We start from the raw sequence: 19,389 nt of genomic DNA on the forward strand, positions 1-19,389 counted from the left end.
TGTTTGTTTGATATATTTTATTTGTTGTGATATAGTTGTTTGGTTTTCACAATATGAAATTGATCATAATCAAATTGGACATTTGAACCCTGCTTTACCCTACCATAAAAATTGTAAAAACAAAGTTTCCAACGAAACAAAATTTACAAGAATTTTTAGCTAGAATTTTGTAAAATCCCTTTAAAATTATAAGTAAGATATTAGACCAGGTGACAAATTTTTGAAAAATAGCAAAAAACAGATTTTTACAATGATGAATTATCTAGTAGTTTTACTAAACATAGTCAGATAGTTGTTTATTTGATATGTTTTATTTGTGATATAGTTGGTTTGGTTTTCACAATATAAAATTGCTCCAAATCAAATTACCTTTGTGCCCTGCTCTACCATACCACAAAAAATGTAATAACAGAGTTTTTGAACAAAACAAAATTTACAAGAATTTTTTCTTATACATGTATGTTAAATTGTTATAATTAATAAGTTAAGTTACTTTAGAAGAAAATTTAAATTCGAACGCAATACGAATGCAATACTCCGTAAAGCTTCGCGGATAAACGTATAGTTTGCGTCGCCGGTGGGAGAGGTGCGCTGCTGCGCGAATTCAATGCGAATTGAATGCGAATTGAGTGCGAGCCCAGTCCGGCCCTGTCATTGCACATGTGTTGTGTGCGAAGTGCATACAGCGTGTACAGCGTATAGAGCGTGTAGAGCGCGACTTACACATGCGAACGCGGGCAACACTGCAAGTACGATGCGTGAGCGAATATATTGAAACATTTAGTACTCTGCTACAAAGTGAATAGGGAATAAGAGAGTCCGTCCGTGCAACAGCGATCGTCCGAGCGGGCATGCCTTAGCACGCGGAAAAATTTCATCGGAACATCATACGGACTACGGAGACAACCGTGGACAATTTTGTGAACTTTGTGCATTATTATAGTTTTATTTAGTGAAAATAATCAATGTCGTTCGCGGTGTGTGCGACAAGTGTTGTTTTAATCGGTGATAGCCACTCATCATTATTGGATACAGATGTCGATGAGATATTGTGGTAGGTCATACATTTATACTCTTGCCAAAATTTCGTGGTGCGCGCGCCGGAGCTACAACGTGTGTAAACGATAGTGAATGTCATGTGTGAGTGTTTTGGTGAACTTGATATTCGGCTCCGAATCATATGTGACCGTTGCCAAAAGAGAATGTGTGCTGTAGGTCGGGTGCGATTGTGATTGTGACGGTGTGGAGCAATGTTGATCTGTACCAGGGTGCAATGAACGATATATCACAATAGTGAATTATTTTATTTCCGCAATTATTTTAAACATAAAATTTCGTATAAAAATTTTAACGTGTGCTCCATATCATGTGTCAAACTACGACTTGAACTAGTGACGACTTAAAAAAAAAATTGCTGGAACTTTCCGTACCGTAATTTACAATTTTAGATTGTTCTTAAATTTTGACAAAATTAGATTTTTTGAAAATTTTGAAATTTTTTAATTTCTTCAAAGCGATCGCGTTGCGTAGCAGTTTTAGAGACGAAACATCAAAGTGCTTAAGCGCCGCGTTGCAGTATAAACGGTTGAACATTACAAACCTTAGTAGGAACCCATAGAAAAATAAACAAAATTTGTACTTATTATTGTGCATATTGTGTAAATCTTTATAAAATGTCTTTTAATTTATTGTGCATCTAGTGATTATTTTTGACCGCCGAGTGGCATTTTTAAGGGTGTATTTTAGTGTAGAAATTTCAAAAAATAGTTTTCTTTTTTTTCATATTTTTAAAGTGTAACTATTTAATTTTATTTATTTTATTTATTTATTTTTAAGTGTAATATATGTACAAGAAGATTTTTAAAAATTTGAATTGTTTTCGGAGATACAGCTGTTTGACCATGATATTCCTCTTCTGCTTCCTCTCTTTCGCGAAACTTTAAACGCGTTTTTCTCAAAACTGACTTTTCAATACGATGTCCACGATTTCTCGAGTTCTACTAAACCGATTTAATTGAAATTATCAGAATAATTTCTTTATAGACTTCTTTCTGGCATATACTAGCCTCATCTCAAAATTTTAATTTTTACTATTTTAAAAAAAAATTGAGAAACTCAAAAAAGGGGTAAAAAATTGATCATTTTCTCAGTCACCATTTTGTCAAAAATTAATTTTTTAACTTAATCCTAGTATATACTATATTGTCATGATTCTGGATGAATAACATTTTTTTTAATTCGGATTACTAGAAGGGTTGCAATCGTGGTCATAATCACGTGTCAACTTTTTAAGACCTTCCAAACCAGTGCTAATTTTTAAAATTAATTTAGTTTTATTAAATTTTTAGTTTTTAGTTTAATAATTTAGTTTTATTCAATTTTAAATTTTATATTTATTGAATTAGTTTTCACAAAATGAAGGAAACGGAAGAGAATTATCTTGGTCAAACAGCTGTATCTCCGACAACAATTTAAATTTTTAAAAATCCTCTCGAACACATATTTTTAAATAGTTAAACTTTGAAAATATGAAAAAAAAGAAAACTATTTTCTTTTATTTCTACACTAAAAAAACCCCAACGCCATAACAAATATTAACTTTTTTGTTTTAATTTTTTCTGTACTTTTGTTACGTTAATAAAGAAATTATGAAAAAGATGATAGTATAGAAATTGATTGCATTTTTTACGATGATTTAAAAATGACCTAAAAGTCATGCCTCTATACTAGATTACTCCCTTAACTTTGTTTCATTGAATCTCCGACACCTCTGACCCTACTTTCCCAAAAATTAGTTCTTCATTCCGTCAATACAAGTAGAATGTTTTTTGAATCATTCAAATCGGTTCATCCGTGTGCCCCAAATCGTGGACGAAAAATGGTATCCGCACATACACACAAATATACAAAGATTTTTCCTAATGCCAAAATATTCAGAAACTTCTGAAACGTAAAGATATATGAAAAATTTCATTTTCGAAGTAAAAAATCATTTAGATAGATCGTTTAATGCTATTTCTGGTGTGCTTTGCTTATTTTGTTGTTTATTGTGGTCGTGATGATAGCCATCAAAGTGCTCACTTATAGTTTTCTTGCATTGAGTTATAACCTGAAAGCAAGGCAATAACATTTACGCATTGCTTTCAGCATGTCTTAATTCTGAATGCAATAAATGTAAAGAGGCACTTATGTGTAAGATATATGGTGTATGTGTATACATATATGCGTAAGTACTATAAGGTGCATTCGGAATTCATACATTTCTATTATAAATATAAAAGCTTCCGAATTTACACAAAAAAATATTATCAGTGACTAATTAACACAAACGAGTGAAACGTGATAAAGTTAATGAAATGCGAATGCAATTTTTCATTTAAAAAATAACTTTTATGAATCCACACACATTTATCACAAGGAAACAAAACAACTGCATTAATCACTGCCAATATTAAATATTTTTATATTGAGTTATCTCAATTATTGTTGAAAACAATTGTTTTTATAATTAACGCTGTTGAGTATAATCTATGCACGTTTTATAAATAAAACAAATATTCTGATACTCGTATGCGTTTAATTTTAATTATCAACAATATTTTAGAAGTCGTACATATTGGCGTGAGAGAAATAAAAAAAATCAATAAATAATAGAAATTTACGATTTCGAAAATTTTTGCAGCTAGAAATGAATGAAATTAAAATTAAATGGCTGGCAATGTACTTTATATTAGTTTTGATTGATTTAAAATATTTGAAGTGATAACTTTAACTCAATTATTGAAATTAAAAATATTTAATTAGTGACTCAGTGTTGTACTACAATTTTATTTGGGGGTTTACAAACGAGAACAGTATTTAGTAATTAATAAATCATAAATTAGCGAAATCAGAATACTATATTCTATGAGATATTTGGTTTAATTCACTCACTCACGTTTATAAACACACATATAAAATGTTAATAATTTTTGAAAAATTCACTATAATTATTGAGAAATCTTTAAATTCATTTTTGATTTGAATTATGTCCCAGTTACTTCTTGAAGATCCATTTCTTAACAGAGTTGCGGTACAACTACGATATAATATTACTTTCTAACATTTTTGCTATTATTTGATTTAATGGAAACAAAATTTAAAAACATACATTTTTTATTTTATATTTTTGATCAAATACTGGCAAAATGTAATCATCAAATCAAATCATAAAATTGGATTTAATAATTCTACTTATAAATCATGAAGGTGTTGCAACTTACCCCGTGTTTGCGGTGAGGTGTGACATCTACCGGGTTAGGTACTAAGCAAACAAATGACAATGACAATACTTCTTTATATATTTTTACAAAAAATGACTTGTTTCTAAGTAATTCTTTCTATAAATCAACTATAATTAATACAAATAAAATATATAATGTCTTCTGTAATATAAAGTTTTATCATAATTCAACGTAAACTACAATTATTATCATAATACAAATATAAGACATAGTGTCTAATGTAACACAATTTACATGTGCCCAAATCTTACAAACTATAAATTCCACCTTTTTTCATTTGAATCTGTATATTATTCTTGTATGTTACAACTAGCCCCAAGGTTTGTTTCAGCCAAGTATGATGTTTTTACATTATTCAAGATATTACACATTGTTAAATATTAATAAATTTAAGCAAATTAAAATATATAAAATTTAAAATTACTCGATAATAATAACGTAAACCGAAATTTTATGATAGATCAACTTCTTATCACCTGTGAAAAATGACGGACCTGCACAGTTTTGTATACTGAGTCGGCCTGCGAAACAATAGTTATGACAATATTATGCAGGACGGTTTACATATCCAATCAAATTCAAAAATATTTTGATAATTTATGTCCCTAGCTTTCATAGCTAAAAGAAATATAAATAATATGTAAATGATATTAAACAGATTTCATATGGTTTTTCATTCTTTTGTGCTACGGTACGGTTGTAATCACACTTTTTCATGCCATGTCTTATACAGTTTTCAATTCAACTGATTGTGAGTATAATTTTTTTTTTAAGAAAATACGAATAACGTCAATTGGACGGTTTCCGTAGAGATAAATGTACCTATGCGAAATGCCGTAAACCTAAGGCTAATAATTTTTTTTATAAAAATCCTAAGTATTAATTTAGCTATTTTGTATTAATATAGCAGCAATCAAAATTCTATGAGTTTCAATGATAAGCTTTTTATGAAATATAACATGATTTTATTAATAAGCACAATATAATAATATAATCATGTTACTCGTATATTTCATAAAAAAGTTTATCATTTACTTATTATCGATTCAACTGATTAATGTAAATTCAAAATTTTTACGTGAACGACCGATTTTTATCTAAAAATGTTTTCTTTCGAACCCTTTGGCTGCGACCCCAATTTTAAATATTGTCGTCTTTCACATATGTGAAGTTTCGAACCCAGATGCATTCGCGTATGCGAAACGTCTGCGTGCATCGCAAGTAGTGTCAGCAAAGAGTCTATAAATAAACGACGATGCATAAAAATTCATAAACGTTTTCACATCTGCTCAAATAATACGATCTAATTACGACGAAGACGAACGTGCAACACTTTCAAATTGCACAGAAAATAATTTAATATTAATAACTAAAAAATATTGCTATTGTGATATTCAATAAAGTTCGTACAATTTATTTCTTTGTGTTTCAAGGAAGTATTCTGCTCCATAATTTTTAAAGTAGTAGAATAGAGCGAGGATTAGAGGTCCGCCGGTAAAAAGTTTCCTCACTGATATCTCAAAAAAAAAAAACAAGTGAAGTTAAGAATTTTTTTAACAACAATATTTGGTAGTAGAGGGAAAAGATGTATAACCAGCAATGTTTGAAAATCCACAGCAAAAGTATTTTCTTTTGTTGTTAGTGTTTTTGGTTGTGAGCACTACTGTTTAGTTTGCGAGCTTTGAATATAATTTTTAAGTATACGTCAATTAATTGTTCTACAAGATGCATTGTTATTTTTAAATTAGATTCAGCAGTTTTTTTATTTAACCTATATGAAAGCTTGCACTTGGGTGGGGTAAAAGGGTCCAACTTAATTTTTATTCTGGAAAAGGTGTAAACAATGAAAAGTAGTGAATAGATTAGTGAATTAAGTAGAAAAAACAATTTTACAAGAGATAAATTAAATAAATATTTATTCCAACTCTGCTGATAAATATTTATGACAAAATAGCAGATCAAAGTTATCTACAGTTTTATCTCTGTAAAAATGCACCCACGAAATTTATATTTTGCATTGATTGAATAATCTAGCTATCATTTTGTAATAAGATATTGCACCCGTTCGTCCCCTGGTCGTCGCAATTTACCCCGCCTATGGTGTGAAAAGGACAAATTCTAGAGAAACAGCAAAAAAAGCATTTTTACAAAGGTGAATCAACTGGGAGTTTTACTGAACATAGTCAAATAATCGATTGTCTGATATGTGTTATTTGTTGTGATTTAATTGGTTTGGATTTCACAACATAATTGCTCAAAGTCAATTTGGACTTTTGTGCAACGCCCTGTCCTATAATTTATCTCCAAATCAATTCACAGCCCATTTCGAAAATATTTAAAATTTAAAATATCCTTCTCATCATTATTTAGATCGGTATTATGATAGGTAATGAGTAAGACCAAATTTTCATAAATTAATTTACATTATGTTACAAAACATAAGATGTATTAATTATATATCAATAAAAGTAAAACACTAGTTCTTATCTATTATAGTATCCTACACTAATGATAATATTTCCTGAATACCGAAGTAAGTGATAATAAATAAAAAATATTATAATCATTTACATATTAACTATCTATAAGATGCTAATATCATAATTGAATAATCTGCTACGCCATTCCCACGATTATTGATGAACTTTTCAAATGAACTTTACAATGTGTACTTAAATATCACCAGAAAATGTTAACAAACATATGAATCTCAATATATAACTTTTTATTATTGTTTTATAAAATATAAAATTGCTATTAATATAATGTTAGTATTGGAATATTTTGAAAAAATGAAAAAAATAAATATTTTTCAAAAAATTGAATGATTTCCATCGATATTGATGCTCTACGTAACCTGAGAATCAAGTTGTAAAAGCTATATAAGGCATTTAAAATCAAAGGTAAATTTAATTTTTTGTGGCAGGCGTAGGGTAGAGCGGGCACAAAGGTCTAATTTGGTTTGAGCAATTATATAGAGAAAACCAAAACAATTATATCACAAAAAATAACACTTCAAGCAATCTAACTATGTTCAGTAAAAGTCCCAGCTAATTCATCACTGTAGAAATGTAACAATTTTTTTTTGCTGGTTTAAAAAAAATTGTAATCTATTTTTTTACCCCTTAGATAGGGTGAATCGGGACGGCAAGGGGGCAAACTAGTTTAAATGTCTTAATTTATTTTAAAGAGATTTTACAAAATAATAGCTACATTATTCATCCAACGCAAAATATAAATTTCATGGGTGCATTTTTACAGAGATGACACTGTAAATAACCTTGATCTGGTATTTTATCAGAAATATTTATCAGCATAGTTGGAATAACTATTTATTCAATTTATCTCTTGTATTTAGCTTTATTTAACTTAATTTACTTTTTCATTTGTTATTTTTTATTTTTACACTTTTGACAGAGTGAAGGGTGATACTTTGTACATTTGACCAGCCCAAGAATCTGATATTAATATCCTTTTCGACATATGACTTGAAAACATTAATAAAATTTATTCACTGCAGTACAATCTCCACGATCCTCACAATTGCAAATTTGAACATAGTTTTTATATGGAAATAAATTATATCTTTTCTTCCGTATCATTGCTGATATTAGTACAAAATTATAATGCTTCAGGAATCACTTAACATTTATATGATCGTAAGTTTTATAAGTAATGTCAAAATAAAAATTTACAGGTGTTACGGAGGACTTTATTATGGAATATTTAGCGAAAAATATAAAATTAATTGAAAAATCAAATAAATTTTCATATTATTTACACGTGAAATTATAAAAATAATAAAAAAAATTATATCTGAATCGGGAATTGAACCCCGGAGCAAAAATCAGAATTCCACGACGATAGCCACTCGGCCAATCTGCTATTAAGGAAAAGCATTGCAAGCTATGCATGCCGCGCGCTGCTACAATGCAGACTTTAATTTTTATAATTAAACCGCTTTTCATAGGCCTCTAATATTTTACCACGGTCAGTTTGGGCGTCAAATCTACCATTGTGCCAAGTTTCATCAAAATCCGAAACGAGCAACGCGCGGGTTCTCCTTAATCAAATAATCATTTTTGAACATGTGTTAAATTCGCAAACAATCTTGTATGCAAAAACAATTCATTTTGATCCAATATTAAATGGTTAATTGATGGTTGTGTAAGAACTATTGTTAAATATCATAACAAACAACATATACATTTATTATCATTTTAGCACAAACAACCATAAATATTGTTTAATAAATATTCATGAGTCACAGGACAATTATCACGTGAATACCAAAAACCGCGCCCGTACACAATGCATGCGTACTCGTTAATGTGTATAATGCAAAAGGAAAACAAACAGCCCAACAGCTGGCGAACGTTTTCGAGCACATCCTTGAGGTAGGTTTGGGATTTCTGCCAACGCATCTGAAGCTGAACCGACGAAAAATACGGTTGAATGTAGGTCTTGGAAAAGGAATAGGGAGCTTCAAGTATTTCTTTAAACAGTATTTTGAAAAATTTACAAACGCCTTAAAAGGAAACGTCGAAACAGGAATTTTTCAATATTGTCGTAGCATTATTTTTATTCTTATTTTATTTGAAATTTATTAATCTACTTCTTTAAACTTAATTTTTCAGTAGCGAAAACGACTAATCTATTAGTATCTTTTAGAATTCTAATTATATACATTTTATGATCAAAAATTCTCACGATTTTTATTAGAGTTCTGTAGTAAAAAAAAATATCAACTAGTGGTGCATGCCATTGCGCCTAAGGCAGATTGTTAGAACTTTCGTACCAAAAAGTAATCTTTTTTAAAAAAAAGCTTTATAATTTTTTGAAAACATTGAAAAAAAAATAGATTATTGAAAGTTTTAAAATTTTGGAAAAAGTTAGTTTTTTTTGAAAAAAAATTATTTTTTATATTTAGATTTTTTTAAAAAAATTTTGAACTTCTTTTCAATGCAATCACGTTGCGTAGCTGTTTCGAGTCAAAATATCGAAGCGTCCAAGCGCCGCGTCAAAAAGATAAACGTCAAATAGAAATGTAATTTGTACATATTAACACTTTCCACTCGCGAATTCTGAGATTTATATGAAATTTGCCGCTGTAGCGGCGACATCCGAGTCGTAAGGGTTAAAATCTCTATAAAATGTCTGATAATTTGATGTGCATATGTCTAATGATCATTTTTGGCATCTAATTTACTTGTTTATTAGATTTCCGAGAATTATCTTTCCAAGTAAAATGTTATTGAAATCGGACTTCTCAAAAAACTGATTTACCAATTTTGGCACTTTTTGCTCCGTATTTTACCGCTCCGAAACGGCTGTACCTGCCATTGTCAAAATTTAATGAGCACGTCTCCACGTCAATACGAATCGAATATTTTTTTAAAATATTGAAATCGGTCGACGACTATTTTTCTAACAGTGTGCCAAAATGTTCAGAAATTTTTGAAATATTTTTTTTATAAAAATAATTTTAATCTAATTTGTTCTAAATTTTAAACTAATTGCTTCTTTCAAATAAACTGTAGTGAAATATATTGAGAGTGATCTTGTATATGGGTTTAATTTTTTTGTAGAGAAAATTAATTTTTGCAACAATTAACGAATTTCAATAATATTTTATCCCTATTAAATTATTGTACATATCATATCATATATGTTTATGTAAATTCAATGACCGTTATGATGACCAGAATTGCTGCATTAGCGATTAATGTGGTAAAAGTTCAAATCCATTTTGGCTTGTGAAATCACTAGTGGTGAAAAACAGCGCTTGTGAACGAAAAAGTGCTTGTTTATTAGAATATTATTATTATATATGACCCGGTCTATATAATACAATGAATAATCAATTATTAGTAAAGATTAACGTCCGTACTTAATTTTATACGGCTTGTTCTTTGTGACATTATTAAAATGCATATATTGCATTAAAGAAATAATATGAATTTGACAGTATGCATTTATTGAAATTTTTAAAATTATTTGAAGAAATAAATTGTAAGTACAAACTGAAGTTTTGGATTCATTTTTCGCTTCTATACAATCGTACATAATAACACTACTAGTACACTTACATAGTACTTATCGCTGATTATTGCAAAATATTATCCATTCAGTAATATTTTCCAAATAAAATAAAATTAGTTTTGAAAAATCGTGAAATATTAAAGATTCTATAAATATTGGGTAGGGCGGAGCATAAAGGTCTAATTTGATTTTAGATAATTATACTGTCCAAATAAAGTGAACTACATCATAACTCATAACACGTATCAAACAAACTATCGTACTATGTTCAGCAAAATTCCTAATTGTAGAAATGTGCTTTTTACTTTTTTTATTTTTCTAAAATTTGTCATCTGTCCCTTTTTACCCCATAGGCAAACGAAATATTATTTATAATATTTAACCCATACAAAATCTATTATAGACACGATTTAACAAAGATAACATTGTATGAAACCTTGATCTGGCATTTTGTCAGAAATATTTATCAGCAGGGTTGGAATAAATATTATTAATTTAATTTACTAAAATTGTAAATTCAGATGAAGAAAAACAAATATACACGTAATATTTGTTTTTATTCAACTGAATTTACATTTTTTATTAACTATTTACACCTTTGCCAGGGTAAAGGTTCAGTTGGTTACCCCACTCGCATATAAGTTATTATAGATATAAAAACATCTGTTGGATCTAACCTAAAGTAACAATATATATTATAAATCAAGTAAATAATGTACATATTACTTGAAAATTATATTAAGGTCTCGAAAACTAAACAACAGTGCTCACAACCAAAATATCTAAAAACGAAAGAAAATAATTTTGTTATAGATTTTTAATCATTGCTATTTATTTTCTAATGGCGACGTTGCTTGATTTCAGGTAGTGGCTGATTACACATTTTTTCCCTCTACTTTCAAATATCGTCGTTAAAAAATTTTTAACTTTTCTTGTTTTTTAGATATTAGTGATAGAACTTTTTGCCCGCGGATCTTTAATAATTAATATTATGCTCAACCCTACCTTAATTTTATTTTTGTATCCATAAATCCATCTCTGTCCAAATCGCATGGTCGCAAGATATCAGTTCAATATCATCAGCATATGTGCACTCGCCGAGCAAACGATATAAAGCATATATGCATATTATTGCATACAAGTATAATATATCCAACACAAAGCGTTCGCCTTTGTGTTTACATGCGAAAATAAAAGTAAAAGAGTAAAAAAGTGCAAATAATTTCGTACGGTTCCATTTGTGCGACCATGGCCTGTCCCAACATTTGCTCTTCGTGTGCACACACTAAACGCGAAAACATGCTACAGACGGACGTGCGTGAGAGACGACGATCGCGAAGGGAGAGTGTCAATGCCTCTTGCGAAATGCGAAATACGAAATGCGAAATGCAAAATGCAAAATAAGCTCGATGCTTTTTTGAATAATGCATTTACGGGCAACAACAGGCCCGTGAACCAATATTTAAGTCATATATTTTAGGTTTATACACCTCTCCACCGAAATAAAGGTTTATACACCTCTCCACCGTTTCTCACGGTATTCGTTTTACACGTTTTCGATCTTACACGGTTTTAAAAAATATTTTTGTAAGGAAATTTATTAATTATGCATTAACACAAAATTATAAATACTGAACTATATTTTGCTTATATTTACAAATATATTTTCTCTGTTTTAATGTCGAAAATACAACACTACTATATTATGTATTTTACAAATACGAATTTTTGTTTTACACAGTATTCGTTTTACACATTTTCGATGTTACACGGTTTTAAAAGATATTTTTGTAACAAAATTTATTAATTTTGCATTTACACAAAATTATATATTCTGTTAACGAAATTTATTCATTTTGCATTTACATGAAATTATAAACACTAAGCTATATTTTGCTTATATTTACAATAATATTTTCACTGTTTTAATGTCAAAAAAACAGCAATACATAATGTATGTTACAAATACGAATTCTTAGTACATAGTCTATGTCTCTGATGGAAACAATAGATAAGACGGGAACTGCCCGTTTTATGATCAGAACTAAATTTTATGTATGTATAAGCTAGTCTGTTTAGCAATACTTAAACAAAGAACATCATGGTTTTTAAGCTTTGTTTTTAATTAATGTTCATATATTGACGTAATTTTATTCAATGTGAGCAAATAACAGAATTATTTATTATCTATTATTATTATATACATTTATTTACTATATTTATTATCTATTTTTATGGAATGTAGAATTTGTAATAAATATTCATAACTTAATAATTAAACTATTTTTTTTTTAATTTTATAGTTCGATAATGATAAAAAAAGACTTTATAAAAATAACTATGTAAATGTATAATTTTACCGTAATCATGAAAGAATGATAGGTGTTGCTAATTTTTATTCTATGAATGAAGCTACAATGAAAATAATAAACAAATTTAGACTCGATATTCTTAAATGTGTTTTATATTAATTGTTTGTTACACATCACATTAAAAACTGACAAAAAAGGCTTCTTTATAGTGGTTTTCGTTTAGCACGGTTTCTTCGTATAATAGTGAATTTTTCGATTTGTTATGGACCTGTCTTCCATGTAAAACGGAGGATAGGTGTATTACCAAAATGTCGCTGAAATAATATCATATTTAGTACGATTAACGAGAAAACAATATTCATTCATCATGTTCATGTTGTTACATTCAATATTATTAGTCGCAATTACCTACTTGGGTCATATGTAATACAAGAATGCATTTTTTACTTTGACAACCAAGCAATATACGTTTAAATCTGAGCAAATTTTATTACATATTTTATATCAATAAATATAAAAATAATAAGTAAATATAAAATAAATAAAATTAAATAAATTTCATAATTATATAGAAAAGGATAAAGATAATTATTTATATAATATTAAAAAACTTAAAGGAATCGATTATGTAAATTTTTTTTCAAAAAAAAAAGAAAAACAATATATAAAAACAAATACATATTTGAAATTGAGAAGCAAAAATTAATTACTTGTTATATAGATATATGAATCCATATAATAAAGTATTATTGAAATTTCTTACCGAATTTTGACAAATAAAATCTTATCGCTTAATATTGTTTTCGCATGTTTAAACAAACTAAGTTTGTTAATAAAATCTAAATTACCGTCATAAATTGTTTATTTTAAAAATCTGTGTATTTGTAATAGATTCAAAATACAAAAAAATATAAAACCTAAATAAAAAAAAATGAAAACAAATTAAAAAAATATAAATTTATATAATTATTAACAAAAATTTTATATATTTGCAACATTACACTCTCATTTTTATATCGATCTAATAATGAAATTAAATCAACTTATATTGGCTGAAGTCAGTATATCAATATTTGCGAATATCGAATTTACCCAAGCCCCTCCTAGTTGCCATTCTTGTCAGTGGAGGCCATCTTGCACGCAAAAAAATCACGTTGCATTAAAATCAAGGCCGACGCTGGATATCCTATTTGGTGAATCCTTCGGGACCGTCGGCGGCGGCCGGGGAGGAGTGTGTGCGAATCGCGAAGTGCATCGTATATATCGCGTTCGTTGGCCGAAATCGTGTACGATGACGCGGACGCAAAAATGAACTCGACTAGGGATGGGCCAAGTCCGAAATTAAATGATGATTGTTCGGAAATTATACATCAGACACAATAAGCCGCCAAATCGATTAAATTTCATCCAATTATTTCTAAATACAAACTCATACTTTCTAAAATATACCTGTAAATTAGCTGAATGTACTGTGTGTATAGCTTGCTAAGTACAATAAAACAAAAAAAAACTCGTATTAGTATGATTCTACTATTTCTATCAAAGAAGAAAGCTAGAGATCAAGAAATATTGAATAATTCCCCAAAGGAGGATGTTTTCGCCGAAAAATCCGATTTGATAATAATTTTATATTTTTTAACGATTCAGGTAATTCTGAATCGAATGAGACCAAATTAGGAAAAAATATGGATGTATGTGTGTGTATGAGCCGATTTTCCAATTTTTCGTCTACGTTTTCAAACAATTTCAATCCATTAGATTTATTTCAATACGGTCTCGCGTAATTTGTAATTAGCAGAAAAGTGTAAAGATTATTTACCACGTTCTAACCTACAATTTTTAATCGATTTTAAACTGTTCGAAAGATGTTAGTTTGATTGATGATTACTTTTTGGTAAAGATCGCCCATTTATTCTTAATGAGCTGTTGAAAATATTCAATGGAAATTGCAATGTTTAGTTTTTAGTTAAATTGAAATCTTTAATGTCGAATTAAACAATTCAAAATTTCATTCATATAGCTAAATTCCAATTTTGTTTAATTAAGTAAATTTTTACACATGTCGGTAAGCTCATGCAACTTGCCTTAAGGCGATATGCCACTTGCGTCTAGTATATTACTATTAGTCTTGTGATTGTAAAGAATTAAAATGAAAAGTCTTCTATATTTTTCATTTTTTTCGTTCTCTTTACTTTAAATTAAAAAAATTAAATTTTATGTGCAGATATATACCTAGTAGACACGCCGCTGGGTGTTGCTACTATCTTCTTGTTTATTATAAGATAATTATTGTTAGCAATCTCTGCTTAATATTAATGTCTATGTAAAACAGATTGCAGAATAAATTAAATTAAAAAAAAAATATGTGCAGAACGATTTCAAATCAAACAATGTAGAATGTGCTATCAAACCAATCGTTAAGTTACTTCATTCTTAAGTAATGACATCGGAATACTAAACTATCATTTGAACGAATTACAACATAATTAACTTCTATTCTTGTAGGGTAAGTTATAGTAAAATTTTCTTATATCTTAGCGTTTCAAAGGTTTCTGAACATTTTGGCATACCTTAGAGAAAATTCGTGTATGTGTGTGTGTTCGGATACAAGTTTCTTAGACAATTTGGTACACATGGATCAACCGATTTGAATAATTTAAAAAAAGCATTCGATTCGTGTTGATGGGGAGATGTGCTGATTAGTTATTGGAAAAGGCAGGTCCAGCCGTTTCGAAAATAAGGGGCAAAAGTGCCCGAAGTGATAAATTTTTTGGGACAGGGGGGAGCATAGCGGTTTCGGAAATCCAATAAAAAAAATAAAAAAACTGCCATTTGGCGATCAAAAGTGATTATTAGACATATGCACATCAAATTATCAGATATTTTATAGAGCTTTAAATCATAAGAGTAAATTTTGTTAACATTTCTATGTGTTCTGTGCCAGATAAATTTTGATTTATTTTCATCTTACGCGCTTCGATATTTAGTCTCTATGCTGATAGAGATCATTTTAAAAAAAAGTTCAAAATTTCCAAAATATAAAAAAATCTAATTTTTCAAAAAAGTCAATTTTTTTCAAGAGTATCAAAATTTTAAATTTAATTTTTTCAAAGTTTTCAAAAAATTTAAAAGCGTTTTGCAAAAAATTTAATTTTTGGAATGAAAAGTTCCAGCAATTTTTCCTTAGCGCACGATGCGATGCACCACTAGTTACTGCTTTCATTGCAATAAAATCGTAGGTTGTTACTTAAACGCATTCATCGGTATTCATTTACCCAATATGTCTAGAAAAATGTCCATCCCTAGTACCGTCGTCTGTCGTCAACGAACGAGCCAACTGCACAAACACGCAAACACAAAACACACAAACATACCGAACCGAGAACGACTCGTCGAACAGGCAAAACGAAAAATGCGCACGACGGCAATAACACTGACCAGCTCAACGGGCGTCCGAGTGCGCTCGTTGCACATTTATTACATGACATGTGATGGTGTGTTGCCGAAATGTGTTTTTTAAGCGATTAAACGATGCATGCGTCCGCTGCTGCCCACAGGCCGAGGTCGATGGGGCTGCCGCGGAATCGACGACAAACAGAGTTGCACTTGAAAATTAAACTCGTTACCGGATTATATAATTTGTTGATAGTTGCACTTCCATATCATTCCACAAATTTTATTATTTACCTTGTAAATCTACTTTTTCGATATAGAGTTTGTCATCATGATCTGTTTTTTCCAATATTAACATTTCTTTAAGGGGCACAACTAGTGTAACCGCCTAAAAAATGTGATTTTTGGGAATTTATATTAAAAAAAACTATTTGATCCATCATTTCAAAATTTCACGAATATATTTATACATGTTTTAAGAATACATAGTAAATTTGTAAAATGAACTACGATAAAGAAAAAAATAAAAAATTGACAAAATGGCGGCGTTTTTTTTTAAAAAAGTCGAATTTTACCCAAAATTTTTGTCGTTTTTGGACTGCCAAAATTCGATTTTTGATCCAATCAAAAAATCGATAGTTCATTTTACGAACAACTATATATAGAACATGTAAAAAATTTCGATAGTGATCGGTTCGGATGTTTTTGAGTAATCGCTGCAACAAATTCGGAAAATGCTGTTTGGAGAAAAACGCGTTTAAATAATAAAATAATCGGTATACTATATACTATATATATACTCTTTAAATGGCGTGACTCAAAAACTATTTAAGATATCGACATAAAATTTTAGTATGTTATTTTTAAAGGTATAACCTATCGAAATATGAAAAAATTGAAAAATCGATTTTTTGAAAATTTCACACTAGTTGTGCCCCTTAAGACGTGCTATTTGAAAAATGAATTCAACAGATTAAATTCTGGTTAGGTTACAGGATTTTATACAAATTAAATTTTGCGTCTAAAACAATTCTCTGGAAGTTTTAGCTGTTAATATTGTCTTTTACATAGAGCGCAATTCAACCAAAGTTTTGTATGGAAATAGCATAAAAAAAAATCAAAAATTTTGCAGAGCGTCGAATTTTCAATAAAAAATGACACGAATTTTCACTTTTATTTCATTTGTCTCTAATTATAAGTAATACATAAAAAACAAATTAACTTTCAAAAATTTTTCCATGCTATTTCCATACGAAGTTTGATTGAATTGCGCACTATCTAAAAGTTGATGTTTAGAGCTAAAACTTTCAGAGAATTGTTTTTTATCAATTTGGAACCATTTGAGCCCTTAGGAGCAAGAACATTCGAAAATGTCCATATTAAAAACCAACCTAATATATGTATATATATATGCATGTATTTATATGTGTATGTGTCTTTAATACAATTACACCTAGTTCAAATTACACACAAAAATTATAGGTGTTGCAAGTTTCGTCATGTAAGCATTATCCAGCTATTATTAAAAAATGTAGCAAGTATTTTTATTTATATTACGAATGGTAATACGTTTTATTTCATAGCCAAAGCCCCGATGAGTAGTGTATAGAAATGTAGAGTCAGCGTAATTTTAGATATATATACACTAAAAAATAATAGTAATGGATCTTAAATTTTGTATGTAACCTAATATATTTTTAAAAATAGTTGAAGAAAACCAAAAATATAAATATATAATCATCAATTTTGAATCATTTGCAAATTTGTAATTATGTATATAGTTATATTAGACTATTTTCAAAAACACTTCATATAAAACAATACTAATATTTAAACACAATAATTTTATATACATATTAGGTTAAAACCGTTTCTGAATACTTCGATGTTACTGAAAATTCAATCGAGATATAAATCATTTTACAAAAAATGTCGAGATTGTTACAAGGCTATGAAAATAAATATCATTTAAACTAATAAATAATATATTCTAATTAGCAATACAAGAGTCATATAAATATAACCAAAATCAATTTGTGATAAGGTATGGTCTTGAAATAAATTATTACAATCGACTTACAAAATGCTCATGATTTAAAACAGAGGAAGAACATAAAGAAGCATTCAACTTTAGAAATTCATTATAAATGCAGTACTCAATATATTTATAATAATACCGAAGAAGTGATGATAAATATAATCTTACATGAAAGATAACATATTAACAGAATGCGAAAACCAAGAATTGCTATAATTAAAAATACATTATGGCGAAGAAAAGTGACGAACAAACTGTAAAATCTAAAAACATTATTTATGCATTTCTTTCACGTACAGTTATGATTTTAAATTAAAGACAGGCTTGGAATTTGATGAACGTATATTATATTCAAGTTGATATATCTCTCAAATTCATAACCAGGAGGAACAATAAATTCATGATTAATAATAAATTAGTCGCAAGACGATGAACTATTTCCAACCAATTTTAAAGTGTAAAACGAAATAAATCCATGGTTTTGTATTATGCTCAATTAAATTTTTCTTTTTGTCTCCAATTCTTCATTAGCTTAATAAGAGCTCATTATTATAAAAAATACTAATTTACCTATAAGTGCAACTAAAAATATTACTATAATGCAAGAATGCTGCGATGCGAATAGTTTTTTGTCTGAAATCTGAAATCTGAAATCTGAATATCTGTTATATCGATTTGATATTTAAAAAGTAAAGTTTGAATATTAGATATATTCGACTCTAGATATGAATAAGTTATTATATCGGCTAATTAATAAAATTTGTTAGAATTCTCAAATTGGTAGTAATAGGAACTACGATTTGTTCTCATTTTTTTTGAAGTGTACGTTTAATTCATTCAACGCCTTAATTTTTTATATATCTGATTCATACATTAATTTAATTAAAATGATGAATAATTTTAATTAAAATTTTAAATAAGGAAAATTCTTATTTAAAAACTACTTTAACTTATCTGTAAGTCATTTGACGATTGCATTCGAGTAAGCAGAAACAAGCAGATTTGAACGTACTTTTACTGGAAGTTCTGATTTAAAAACACATTATATTATTTGTCTATCTATATAAAATAAATACTGTATATTTTTACTGTATATTATAAAATATTCAACGTCGAAAAAATAGTATGCACAAGTGTCATGAAACTAAAATTGCTGGCCTTGCATTAGTTACTCGTCTCGAACAAAAAGTCCCCTCAAAGTTCGAAACTGTGCGATTTTGCAATATCTATTGCAATTATAGTTAAATTAGAAAAAAATTTAACATCAACTATCTAGTGTTAAATATATTTTTAAATATGCTCCTTAAACATTTATTTTGTA

The 19,389-nt window shown here is 28.5% G+C and overlaps 1 protein-coding gene across 2 annotated transcripts in view; it reads left to right on the forward strand.

Annotated features, from left to right (window-relative positions):
• LOC113378152 (mushroom body large-type Kenyon cell-specific protein 1-like) overlaps positions 1-19,389 on the forward strand; it is a 135,289-nt gene that overhangs the window by 4,678 nt on the left and 111,222 nt on the right. The gene's annotated exons all lie outside the window — the stretch shown is intronic.

This window comes from Ctenocephalides felis, unplaced genomic scaffold (genome assembly GCF_003426905.1).
Source record: "Ctenocephalides felis isolate EL2017-DRISC unplaced genomic scaffold, ASM342690v1 CF-g0.4_SCAFFOLD_01886, whole genome shotgun sequence".
Lineage (NCBI taxonomy): Eukaryota > Metazoa > Arthropoda > Insecta > Siphonaptera > Pulicidae > Ctenocephalides > Ctenocephalides felis.